We start from the raw sequence: 14,287 nt of genomic DNA on the forward strand, positions 1-14,287 counted from the left end.
ACAGGGATGACCAGAGACTGCGGACACAGTACAGGGATGACCAGAGACTGCGGACACAGTACAGGGATGACCAGAGACTGCGGACACAGTACAGGGATGACCAGAGACTGCGGACACAGCACAGGGATGACCAGAGACTGCGGACACAGCACAGGGATGACCAGAGACTGCGGACACAGCACAGGGATGACCAGAGACTGCGGACACAGCACAGGGATGACCAGAGACTGCGGACACAGCACAGGGATGACCAGAGACTGCGGACACAGCACAGGGATGACCAGAGACTGGGGACACAGCACAGGGATGACCAGAGACTGGGGACACAGCACAGGGATGACCAGAGACTGGGGACACAGCACAGGGATGACCAGAGACTGGGGACACAGCACAGGGATGACCAGAGACTGGGGACACAGCACAGGGATGACCAGAGACTGGGGACACAGCACAGGGATGACCAGAGACTGGGGACACAGCACAGGGATGACCAGAGACTGGGGACACAGCACAGGGATGACCAGAGACTGGGGACACAGCACAGGGATGACCAGAGACTGCGGACACAGCACAGGAGATGACCAGAGACTGGGGACACAGCACAGGGATGACCAGAGACTGGGGACACAGCACAGGGATGACCAGAGACTGGGGACACAGCACAGGGATGACTGCTGACCTTTGGGGAGGGAGGGGGAGCGGGTACCTGAATTTGACAGGTACCCGCTCTTACTTCCGCAGAGTTTTTTTTTTTTATCTTACCTGTTCCTCGATCCAGCCGCGCGCTGTCTTCCCGGCTTCTGTAGTGTGGGCGCTCGTCGGACAGCCGGATGCCCAGTGCGCATGCGCGAGAAGCGCTGCGCTTTGTGATTGGTCCGGCGGCTTCTGGGATCTGTCATGTGTCCCAGGTACCGCCTTACCATTCACAAGGAGCACTGCTTCTTGTGCATGCGCACTTGGGACCCGGCTGTCACGCACACTACAGCCGGGAAGACAGCGCGCCGCTGGATTCTCCTGGCGTGCCCACAGATAAGGCTCGGCGTGCCGGCTGTGGCACGCGTGCCACGGGTTCGCCACCACTGACCTATAGGTTAAAAAGGTGCAGAACTGGTGCATAAGAACCTCCGCCTCAATGTCCATCCAATCGTGGAACAAGGCTTATGGCAGAGTGTACAATTTTCAAGCTCACAGATGGTGTGGTACATCTCAAAGAGCTCCACCTGGATGGTAATAAGCAGGTCTGTGCAATGTTGGTAGTTTTAACCGTGATAGTACCACTGCACAGAGCAATAAGGTACAGTCTTACCACTCCACATGATGGGGATGGACCATGGAGAGGGAGAAATGACAGGAAATTTGCAGATCTGAAACCGTTCTAGCTTACATTTGGGTTAGGGTAATCAACTAAAGCTAGATTAATAAAAATGAGGCTTAATCCATAATGTTTTCTGTAGTAATATTTTACATTGTTAGTAATATTTTCTATGTATTTTTCCATCTATTCTTAGTAGTATTTACTTGTACAAAGTTACCATCCTCAGGTGCTTTCCCAGTGACATTAAGTTTAGACCTACTACAAAATTCTTCCCCTTCCTTTGATTTGTTACCTGAAAACACCATTCAGGTTCCATCATAACACCCAAGACTTCAAATTTAGGCCTTGTAGTAACATTTGTAAGGATAATACTCAGATTACCAATAAACATTGATGTCACATTTTTTGCTGCAGCATACAAAGGAATGTTCATGGTTTCAGGGTGGAGCATACTGCAAACCCAACAACTCTTGAATTCAAAGAGTTTGGCATACCTGTACTTAACTTTCAACAGTGACATATTTTCAGTCAATGATCTTTTATGCTCCTTTTTTATTAGTTCAGTGTCATTCATAGTCTCACTGTTGTGGCCACAGATTGGTGGCCACTCTTCTGGGTGATAGTAGCAGTGGCTAGCCCAGTAAGCCACTGAAAAGGTTATCACTGAGAGACAACCAATCAAAAGAAAGTTCTTCCAAGCCATCTCTGGATGAAGCAGCATCCTGGAGGTTGTAGGGCATTGATAGGTCTGTCTCCTTTCCTTGTTCTGTCTGTTGCTCCTGGTTATTTGGTGGTTCTAGGATCATCTTTACTCTAGAAGCATGTTTCCTGGCATTGGAAACCCGATCTCCTTGCTTGTACGGGTGGGTTGGATCATCTGTGCGAAGAGGAAACGAGAGAGAGACATCACCGTATACACCATTCAACACCCTAATCAATTCCACTTATTGATGACTTCAAGGAATGTAAGACATAATTTGCCTAGGCTTGGAAACAGGAGGTAGCTGAATAAATGTAATAAAAAGTTTGAAACAAGTAAATATGATATATTTTCCTATCTATTTACTAATGCTAGCAGCATAAAGATTACAAATAGTAAATGGTGACTGAGAGAGTGATGTTCTGCTTTATTATCCAGTTATATTTTGTGCATTTAGGTTTACCTGTTCTTTATTTTATGTTTTATGTCTTATTGTGTTACATTGATCCGGGGTATGCCCAGAGGCTCTGTTTTGTATGCACCTTCTTTTTGAAAACAATAAAAATAAGTAACAAAAAAACTGACCAAAAATTGACCAGTGGCAGGTCAGCTGTGGGCAGCTAGAATATGCCAATGGAGATACAGGAAGAGGTTTTTTATAATATATATTTTTATTACAGATCTAATATAAATTAGAGCATTTAATGTTTCCCACCATGTCTGGTAAAAAAGATGATGTTTTATCATGGCATAGATACATAAAACACACACTCATCCTGTGGACTGGTATGGGACAGGATTTAGTCTGTTTTAACATCAACAACTTGGGGGTGCATGCACAGCTCTGCTTGTCACATTGGATTTAGCCTGCTCCCTGGGGCTACCACTTGGTGGTTTTCCACCACAGTCATCTCTGTCACCCCCAGGAACTCTTCATGCATAAAAAGTAACTAAAAAGAAGACCAAGGGGGCCACTCAGTAGTCTCCCACCAACTACTTGCTGCGGGTACAAGAGCAATACAACATGGCCCAAGGTGGCACCTGCAGCCCTTCTCCTACTTCACAGCTCTCACAGGAGTTGGCTGCCTCTACACCTGCTCAAGACCATGAGTACAACCCTCAGCTTACTAAAGAGGATCTTGATAGAGGTCTGGAGACTATATATATAATAAGACTGCTGCTAAATTTCAATCAGAACTGCATAAAAGTACTTACACTTTGATTCAGGAGATTGCAGCTTTGGGTGCCCACACTGCCCGCTTAGAAACTAAGCATGATGAACTCAGCTTAGCTTACAATGATTTATCCAGGGAGAATGAGACACTCTCAGCAGTGTTTAATCAACTATGGTCTAAGTTCGAGGACCTGGATAATTGCAATCTCAGAAACAACCTGAGGATTCAGGATGTTCCTGAGATCCTTTTCCTGCTATGCTTAAGCTATTTAAGTCTCTTTCGCCGCCAGATCAAGATGCAAAATCCTTCACATGTGATCGCATACATTGTATGCATTGTATGTATTGTATGTATTGTATTGTAAACCACCTACTGACAAGCCTCCTCAGAACCTTAGTCCTTTGTATAAAAGATTTCCTGGTAAAGGAAGATATACTTAGGGCTGCCAGCAAGACACCCGCTATCTCCTTGGACAGGATAACTCTGCAGATTTTTCTAGATATATCACCTGCTACCCTGGACAGGTGATGCAAGATGAAGGAAGTTACTTTAGTTTCAGTCCATATTCGCTATAAATGGGGCTTCCCCTTAGTCACATTCAAGTCGACCTCATTAAGATATTTAACCACTTATTTGTGAGGCTTCCTTAGCTGAAATCTGTGTCAGCAGCATACACTGTACCCCAGCATTTACACCAACATGGGAAAGTCAACTTAATCCACATACCATGGAGACATGCAATGCGTCAAAGCATATGTTCTCTTCCATATCTGTTGCAGAGCAGTTGGCTGCTCTGTCCAAAATGTATGTCTACCTGCTCCCCCCCCTTCCCCCCTAAATAAAAATTCTACTTACAGTGCTACTAAAGTTAAAATCAGAAATGAGATGTATGATGCAGTCTGTCACTAGCACTAACAAAGTAGTCTTTGATTTCTGAGTTCCCTATCTTGGGGGGCCACAGACTATCCATGCAATATACATTTCGGAATAGATGTTTGTACAAACATGCCCACAAAAATTCTGTATGACGAATGTCTTTCAAAAGTGCTGCAAAATTGTCTTTGCTTTTCACATTCACTTTTAGAACTAATGGACTTTCTCAAGCAAAAATCACATTCGCTGTTAGAAATTTGTTTGAGGAAAAAATTCAATTCTGATCCTTCAAATTTTCCCATCACTGTGGTGAAATTTTTTTTTACCTCACTAAGAATTAAAAAAATCAATCTGAAAATGAAAATGAATTTGAACAAAGTTCTACTAGTATATGGCCAGCTGTAGTTTTTCATAGCATGGGACTGAACATTGCTCTGCCTATAGTGAGGGACAGGGTGTATTTGAAAGGGGCAGTAGAGACACAGGGAATATTGACAGCAGCCATGAGACTTCCTGTGTTTAGAGCTGTTGACAGCAGCCTTGTTCCTGACACTCCATCTTCAAGGTAAAATGCGGTCAGTGTACTTTGGGGGCATTTTTGCTCCAAATTTATCCCCCTGTTAGCGATGCCCTTTCTCCAGTGGAAACAAAAAAACAGAAATATTGTGTCAGTAGGATTAAGAGGTCAAATCCCTTTGACAGTGAGATCAATAAGGGCACACTGATGACAAACATTAATGTATATGGTTGGATGATAATATCTCTGTAAGTATTATGTGAAGCATTGATAACTCAGGTAAACTTTGTAAATCCAATGTGTTTGGGAAATAATGTTTACATTTCCAGAAATTATATAAATTGGGTGATAATTTGCATATGATTTTTTTTTAACAGATCAGTTTGGAAAATGCTGACATTTAGCAATGTGAAAATGGACTGATATAAGGTATTAGGTATTGAAGAAGTGGCTGCATGCTATGAAAAGAAGTGACCTACTCTAGAAAAAGATATGTCTTAATACATTTTCTTATGGCTGTTATTGGGAAAATGTATATATACGCTGAATGGTTTTATTTGATCCGAGGAATTCTTATGTTTGTCACCTTCCTTGTATGATTTATTTGAAAAAAGAATTAAAATATAGCCCTTTAACTGTATGTATACAATAGTTTGTGATTTTTTTTGTTTTATGGGTATACCAATAAGGCCCCTTTCACATGTCTGCTGACACCTGCTGGTCCATAGAAGTTTATGGATGCACCAATCGGGTCCGCCTGAAAAACAGACAGGCAGACCCGACTGGTCCATCCATAAACTTCTATGGACCGGCAGGTATCAGCGGACAATAGTCTACTGACACCCGCCAGCATCCAATCCAATCCTGTATGCCAAAAACAGACGGATGGATTTCCATTGCCCATCCATCCAGCAGATCGGATCAGATGACAATAAGGTAGAAATAGACAGATGGCCCGTTTCCATTCGACCGTTCTGTTGAAATCAGCAGGCAGTGTCTGTATCTGCAGCAGCAGAGCGGACAAAGATCTGTCATCCTCCTGCTCAGCGGGGATCAGTGGAGAGATCCCCTGCTGAGCAGGCTGACGGATCTGCCCCATTTGAAAGGGGCCTAACATAGTGCCCAGTCTCTGATTAAATATTTCTTATAAAGTTCATCTTTAGCTACTAGTCCATCTAAGGCTGTTTTCACAGTAGTGCAGCTGCGACATGATCTGTTTTTCAATGCAATGTTGTAGTATGGCATCACAGTATGCATCCTGGCAGGCCATTAAAGGGGTAACAACTATGCACCCCGCTGTTGAACCATAGCAGGCCTCAAAATGCAGCAGGTATTTTGCAAGGGACCCATGTTTAAGGAGGACAAGGATCTCTTTTCCACAACCCTGGCCCAGTGGCTCTGGGGGTATACAGATGGGAGGCTTATCAGAATCTGGAAGCCTTCTTTAACATTAATGGGGCCCCCAGATCCTCTCCCCCATACTCATTCACCAAACAAAATGTAAAGTGTAAATAAAAGCATAACACAGTTTTTGATAAGTCCTTTATTCAAACAAATTTTTAAAAAGTCCCCCGATGTCATGCAGTGATATAGGTCCACTCACTATGAATGATGGCTGCCAACCCACATGGGAAATAACACTCCTATTGCCAACAACTGACTATCCTGTTGCTTGCCCGGGTTCAAATGACATTCCTCTTTCCCCTGCCAATAAAGTTAACAAGGGCAACAGGGTTATGCACATGATATGATTGATGATGGATGTACATTGGGGAACATTTTTGTTTTTTAATAAAGGACTCATTAAAAGCTGTCTATGTGCACTGTCTATTTACACTTATTTTTGGTGAATTATTTCATATCCATTCACACGGGGGCCCAGGAACAGTGTTAAAGGGGGCTTCTATATTCCATTAAGCACCAGGCCAGGTTTGTAGGGAATAGGAGAGACCAATCTCCTGCACTCAAGAGAACTGTACTGGCAAACCCTTCATCTAAAGTCTTCAGCTAATCCGACATTGGCACTGGCTTTGCTGCCCCTTAACGGGCCGGGATAACCCAGAAGGATTACCACAAAAAGAAAGAACAGAGGGTGCACTAGACTAACACATTACCTTAGCGATAGCTTTATTCATGTAAAAGGAACAGATGTATGCTCACAAAATACATCAGAATAAAGCACATCAAAGTCCACAATGTCCTTGAAGCAGCCTGGTTCCCTAGGCAAGTTCCAAGACCGAGAGGCTAACACAGTTCGAGAGGGGATCCCCTCTTCCTCAGAGCCAATTTTGGATGAAGCATAGCTGATCTACTACTAGATGGGTCACATGATGTCCCACTTGGGCTCTTCCCATCCGTGGGTGGGTAATATGCAAATATAAATATGTGTCTGGCTTCAAAAGATATGCACTTAATAATATTCTTAGCACAAATTTATAGATAATAGATTTAAATCTCATAGCATCCATCCCATACAATTAGTAACAGATATAGCTAAGTTAATACTTCAGTAATACCAGATGTTGTTAAATATGATAAAACTTTTAGAATAAATAAAATATACTGTAGATATATGTATAAATATATGTATAACCATGACATACCAACAAGATCCACAGTTTCACAGTTTTTTGGCCATGGCAAAGAAGGACTGCCACAAATACAAATGTAAAGAGCCAAAAAGTGATGTTAGTTGTAAAACCGCTGCATTTTCTGACCATGGAAAAGAGTCCAAAATGGATGATGACACACTGTTCATGAATGTCACTTCTGGTTTCGTGGTTTCTGGTTTCACAAAAAATTCATAAATGTATAAATAATTGTGTATATGTTAAACTCATATATAAGCTTCCAATGCTTTTTTTTCGCCATGGCCCAATAATTGGTGGTATACCATGATGGATATCACAAGATCAGTGATATCTGCATGCCATGTACAATGCGACACAGATAAATAAATAAATCTTGAATCGTGTTGGCCTGTATGTAATGGGATCAATTAAGGAAACCCAGAGTCACATAGCTTATCTTGTACACAAACAGAATACTCACCCCCATGTTCCCTAGGGGGCCTAGGTCCAGTGAATAAGAACTTGCAACATCACATCAAAATAATTGACAATTAGAGATGAGCGAAGTATTCAAAAATTCGATTCGACTGATTCGGCGAATTCGTAGAAAAATTTCGATTCGAGTCGAATATATTCGCTGTGAATTTAACTTAAAAAAGGGTGTTTCTAGGCTTCAGAGAGACTTAATATTAGTGCTGAACACTGTACCTTTAATTTAAATGCCCTTGGAGTCTGCTGGGGAAGAGAAATAATACTGTCAGGCAGTATGACATGCAGATGAGTGCCGTCGATCTTAGAATCACCGCACACTTCACTCATTTGGCCAGTCACGGGGCCAAAACCAGAGTGTGGAGCCACAGTGTGGCGGTGGAGGCAGCAGCAATGGGAGGCCATACAGCACCCTATGACAAAAATGGAAACCACCAGCAGTGTGAGGAGACCTGAAAGTGGCACATGGCAGAGTGTGGCGATAGAGACAGCAGCAATGGGAGGCCGTACAGGGACCCATGACACACTCTGGACCTGGCAGCAGCATGAGGAGGCGGTACAGGGGCCCATGGCAGATTACGGGCCTGGCAGCAGCATGAGGAGTCGGTACGGGGGCCCATGGCAGATTACAGGCCTGGCAGCAGCAATGGGAGGCCGTACAGGGACCCATGACACAATCTGGACGTGGCAGCAGCATGGGGAGGCGGTACAGGGGCCCATGACAGATTACGGGCCTGGCAGCAGCATTTGGAGTCGGTACGGGGGCCCATGACACACTCTGGACCTGGCAGCAGCATGAGGAGGCGGTACAGGGGCGCATGACAGATTACGAGCCTGGCAGCAGCAACTTGGACAGGAGGACGTTCAGTTTCTGCACCGTCTGGTGCGTGCTCGCAAACTGTTGTCTCTTGGAAACGGATTCCAAGAAAGACTGCTGACGGAATCCGTGAAGAGGAGTAGCAGGAGAAGGAGCATCTGAACGAGCGGAATATGCCAACAAGCGACAACAGGGGCCCATGGCAGATTAGGGGCCTGGCAGCAGCTATGGGAGGCCCGTAATCTGCCAGCACCCTATGACAAAAAATGGAACCCACCAGCAGTGTGAGGAGACCTGAAAGTGGCACATGGCAGAGTGTGGCGATGGAGACAGCAGCAATGGGAGGCCGTACAGGAACCCATGACACACTCTGGACCTGGCAGCAGCATGAGGAGGCGGTATATAGGGGCCTATGGCAGATTAGGGGCCTGGCAGCAGCTATGGGAGGCCCGTAATCTGCCAGCACCCTATGTCAAAAAATTCTACACACCAGCAGTGTGTGAGACCTGAAAGTGGCACATGGCAGAGTGTGGCGATGGAGACAGCAGCAATGGGAGGCCGTACAGGGACCCATGAGAGACTCTGGACTTGGCAGCAGCATGAGGAGGCGGTATAGGGGCCCATGGCAGATTAGGGGCCTGGCAGCAGCTATGGGAGGCCCGTAATCTGCCAGCACCCTATGACAAAAAATGGAACACACCAGCAGTGTGAGGAGACCTGAAAGTGGCACATGTTTGGGGCATGATTCATGGCGGATTTAGTCAGTTGTGTCAGGAACTGGTGGTTTGAAATCCAGACTAATCCACGCCTGATTCATTTTCACAAACGTGAGTCTCTCCACACTTTGGGTGGACAGTCGTGTCCTCCGCGGAGTTGCAATACCTCCTGCCGCACTAAACACGCGCTCCGATGCCACGCTACTGGCCGGGCATGACAGCCTTTCAAGGGCAAATTCAGCTAGTTGGGGCCAAAGGTCAAGTTTCGTTGCCCAGTAGTCAAGGGGATTGTCTACCTCGGTTGGCAGGGTGCTGTCCAAGTAGGCCTAAGCCTGTTGTTTGAGGTCCTGCTCCAGGTCCACCTGATGCTGCTGCTGCTGCTGCTGCTGCGGCTGGTTAGTAGTTTCCTCACTGCGCTGGTGAAGAAAGCTACTCATCATCGACTGCAGACTGAGGCAGCCGCTGCTGGTGGAGCTGCCACTGCTCCTACCACCCCACCCCTCCCCTGCTGCCATGGCAGCGGAACGCGAGCGCACAGGGCCCACAGTGTCTGAGGATGGACGTTGGCGCAGACAGGCAGAGACCAGCTGACTACATAGGTGGTTTTTATAGTACGTTATTTTGGCCTCCCTCTCAGCAGGTGTGAAAAAGGCCACCATTTTTGAACGGTAGCGAGGGTCCAACAAGGTGGACAGCCAAAAGTCATCCCTCTGTCTGATGGTTATTATTCGGCTGTCGCTACGCAAGCAACCGAGCATGCTATGGGTCATTTGTGCCAAGGAATGCGAGGGACTCCCTGCCTCCATCTCCACAGCATACTGCCACGGTGCGTCTGGGTCCTCTGTCTCCTCCTCCTCCTCTACCAGATGCTCCTGCTCCTCCACTCCTGTCCGCTGAGTGGAAAAACCACCCATTTCACTCAATAATTCCTGAGCACCAATGTCCTCCTCTACCTCCTCCTCTTCTTCCTGTCCTGCCCCCACAGGGGTCATGTGGCGTTGAGATCTGTGCGCCACGTCTACCGCACCCTGACCAGCCATTGTTAACAGCATTTGTTCCAGGACGTGCAACAGAGGAATGACGTCGTTCATCCCATAGTCCTGCCCACTCACGAATAGCGTGGCCTCCTCAAAGGGCCTGAGCAAGCGCAGGTGTCACGCATGAGCTGCCAATGGCTGACATCTAAGTTACACAGGGAGTACCTTTATCCGCTTTTAACATCAGGAATTCGGTGATGGCCTTTCGCTGTTCGTAAAGGCGGTCTAACATATGTAGGGTTGAATTCCACCTTGTTGCAACGTCACAGCATGAGGAGTCGGTACGGGGGCCCATGGCAGATTACGTGCCTGGCAGCAGCAATGGGAGGCCCGTAATCTAACAGCACCCTATGTCAAAAAATTCAACACACCAGCAGTGTGAGGAGACCTGAAAGTGGCACATGGCAGAGTGTGGCTATGGAGACAGCAGCAATGGGAGGCCGTACAGGGACCCATGACACACTCTGGACTTGGCAGCAGCATGAGGAGGCGGTATAGGGGCCCATGGCAGATTAGGGGCCTGGCAGCAGCAATGGGAGGCCCGTAATCTGCCAGCACCCTATGTCAAAAAATTCTACACACCAGCAGTGTGAGGAGACCTGAAAGTGGCACATGGCAGAGTGTGGCGATGGAGACAGCAGCAATGGGAGGCCGTATAGGGACCCATGACAGACTCTGGACCTGGCAGCAGCATGAGGAGGCGGTATATAGGGGCCTATGGCAGATTAGGGGCCTGGCAGCAGCTATGGGAGGCCCATAATCTGCCAGCACCCTATGTCAAAAAATTCTACACACCAGCAGTGTGTGAGGAGACCTGAAAGTGGCACATGGCAGAGTGTGGCGATGGAGACAGCAGCAATGGGAGGCCGTACAGGGACCCATGACAGACTCTGGACCTGGCAGCAGCATGAGGAGGCGGTATATAGGGGCCCATGGCAGATTAGGGGCCTGGCAGCAGCAATGGGAGGCCCGTAATCTGCCAACACCCTATGTCAAAAAATTCTACACACCAGCAGTGTGTGAGGAGACCTGAAAGTGGCACATGGCAGAGTGTGGCGATGGAGACAGCAGCAATGGGAGGCCGTACAGGGACCCATGACAGACTCTGGACCTGGCAGCAGCATGAGGAGGCGGTATATAGGGGCCCATGGCAGATTAGGGGCCTGGCAGCAGCAATGGGAGGCCCGTAATCTGCCAACACCCTATGTCAAAAAATTCTACACACCAGCAGTGTGTGAGGAGACCTGAAAGTGGCACATGGCAGAGTGTGGCGATGGAGACAGCAGCAATGGGAGGCCGTACAGGGACCCATGACAGACTCTGGACCTGGCAGCAGCATGAGGAGGCGGTATATAGGGGCCTATGGCAGATTAGGGGCCTGGCAGCAGCTATGGGAGGCCCATAATCTGCCAGCACCCTATGTCAAAAAATTCTACACACCAGCAGTGTGTGAGGAGACCTGAAATTGGCACATGGCAGAGTGTGGCGATGGAGACAGCAGCAATGGGAGGCCGTACAGGGACCCATGACAGACTCTGGACCTGGCAGCAGCATGAGGAGGCGGTATATAGGGGCCCATGGCAGATTAGGGGCCTGGCAGCAGCAATGGGAGGCCCGTAATCTGCCAACACCCTATGTCAAAAAATTCTACACACCAGCAGTGTGTGAGGAGACCTGAAAGTGGCACATGGCAGAGTGTGGCGATGGAGACAGCAGCAATGGGAGGCCGTACAGGGACCCATGACAGACTCTGGACCTGGCAGCAGCATGAGGAGGCGGTATATAGGGGCCTATGGCAGATTAGGGGCCTGGCAGCAGCTATGGGAGGCCCGTAATCTGCCAGCATCCTATGTCAAAAAATTCTACACACCAGCAGTGTGTGAGGAGACCTGAAAGTGGCACATGGCAGAGTGTGGCGATGGAGACAGCAGCAATGGGAGGCTGTACAGGGACCCATGAGAGACTCTGGACCTGGCAGCAGCATGAGGAAGCGGTATATAGGGGCCTATGGCAGATTAGGGGCCTGGCAGCAGCTATAGGAGGCCCATAATCTGCCAGCACCCTATGTCAAAAAATTCAACACACCAGCAGTGTGAGGAGACCTGAAAGTGGCACATGGCATGAGACACTGTGGACCTGGCAGCAGCATGAGGAGGCGGTATATAGGGGCCCATGGCAGATTAGGGGCCTGGCAGCAGCTATGGGAGGCCCATAATCTGCCAGCACCCTATGTCAAAAAATTCTACACACCAGCAGTGTGTGAGGAGACCTGAAAGTGGCACATGGCAGAGTGTGGCGATGGAGACAGCAGCAATGGGAGGCCGTACAGGGACCCATGACAGACTCTGGACCTGGCAGCAGCATGAGGAGGCGGTATATAGGGGCCCATGGCAGATTAGGGGCCTGGCAGCAGCAATGGGAGGCCCGTAATCTGCCAACACCCTATGTCAAAAAATTCTACACACCAGCAGTGTGTGAGGAGACCTGAAAGTGGCACATGGCAGAGTGTGGCGATGGAGACAGCAGCAATGGGAGGCCGTACAGGGACCCATGACAGACTCTGGACCTGGCAGCAGCATGAGGAGGCGGTATATAGGGGCCCATGGCAGATTAGGGGCCTGGCAGCAGCTATGGGAGGCCCATAATCTGCCAGCACCCTATGTCAAAAAATTCTACACACCAGCAGTGTGTGAGGAGACCTGAAAGTGGCACATGGCAGAGTGTGGCGATGGAGACAGCAGCAATGGGAGGCCGTACAGGGACCCATGACAGACTCTGGACCTGGCAGCAGCATGAGGAGGCGGTATATAGGGGCCCATGGCAGATTAGGGGCCTGGCAGCAGCAATGGGAGGCCCGTAATCTGCCAACACCCTATGTCAAAAAATTCTACACACCAGCAGTGTGTGAGGAGACCTGAAAGTGGCACATGGCAGAGTGTGGCGATGGAGACAGCAGCAATGGGAGGCCGTACAGGGACCCATGACAGACTCTGGACCTGGCAGCAGCATGAGGAGGCGGTATATAGGGGCCTATGGCAGATTAGGGGCCTGGCAGCAGCTATGGGAGGCCCATAATCTGCCAGCACCCTATGTCAAAAAATTCTACACACCAGCAGTGTGTGAGGAGACCTGAAAGTGGCACATGGCAGAGTGTGGCGATGGAGACAGCAGCAATGGGAGGCCGTACAGGGACCCATGACAGACTCTGGACCTGGCAGCAGCATGAGGAGGCGGTATATAGGGGCCTATGGCAGATTAGGGGCCTGGCAGCAGCTATGGGAGGCCCGTAATCTGCCAGCACCCTATGTCAAAAAATTCTACACACCAGCAGTGTGTGAGGAGACCTGAAAGTGGCACATGGCAGAGTGTGGCGATGGAGACAGCAGCAATGGGAGGCCGTACAGGGACCCATGACAGACTCTGGACCTGGCAGCAGCATGAGGAAGCGGTATATAGGGGCCTATGGCAGATTAGGGGCCTGGCAGCAGCTATAGGAGGCCCATAATCTGCCAGCACCCTATGTCAAAAAATTCAACACACCAGCAGTGTGAGGAGACCTGAAAGTGGCACATGGCATGAGACACTGTGGACCTGGCAGCATTATGAGGAGGCGGTATATAGGGGCCCATGGCAGATTAGGGGCCTGGCAGCAGCTATGGGAGGCCCATAATCTGCCAGCACCCTATGTCAAAAAATTCTACACACCAGCAGTGTGTGAGGCGACCTGAAAGTGGCACATGGCAGAGTGTGGCGATGGAGACAGCAGCAATGGGAGGCCGTACAGGGACCCATGACAGACTCTGGACCTGGCAGCAGCATGAGGAGGCGGTATATAGGGGCCCATGGCAGATTAGGGGCCTGGCAGCAGCTATAGGAGGCCCATAATCTGCCAGCACCCTATGTCAAAAAATTCAACACACCAGCAGTGTGAGGAGACCTGAAAGTGGCACATGGCATGAGACACTGTGGACCTGGCAGCAGCATGAGGAGGCGGTATATAGGGGCCCATGGCAGATTAGGGGCCTGGCAGCAGCTATGGGAGGCCCATAATCTGCCAGCACCCTATGTCAAAAAATTC

At 48.6% G+C, this 14,287-nt stretch overlaps 1 protein-coding gene across 1 annotated transcript in view; it reads left to right on the forward strand.

Moving 5' to 3' along the window:
- SMTNL1 (smoothelin like 1) overlaps positions 1 to 5,220 on the forward strand; it is a 525,456-nt gene extending 520,236 nt beyond the window's left edge. Inside the window, exon 6 of the mRNA XM_089656772.1 lies at positions 4,958 to 5,220. The gene's annotated coding sequence lies outside the window, so the exon portion shown is untranslated. The remainder of the gene's footprint in view (positions 1 to 4,957) is intronic.
- The last annotated feature ends 9,067 nt before the right edge of the window (positions 5,221 to 14,287 follow it).

This window comes from Staurois parvus, unplaced genomic scaffold (assembly GCF_062004578.1).
Source record: "Staurois parvus isolate SC_StPar_1 unplaced genomic scaffold, SC_StPar_1.0 ptg000937l, whole genome shotgun sequence".
Classification (NCBI taxonomy): domain Eukaryota; kingdom Metazoa; phylum Chordata; class Amphibia; order Anura; family Ranidae; genus Staurois; species Staurois parvus.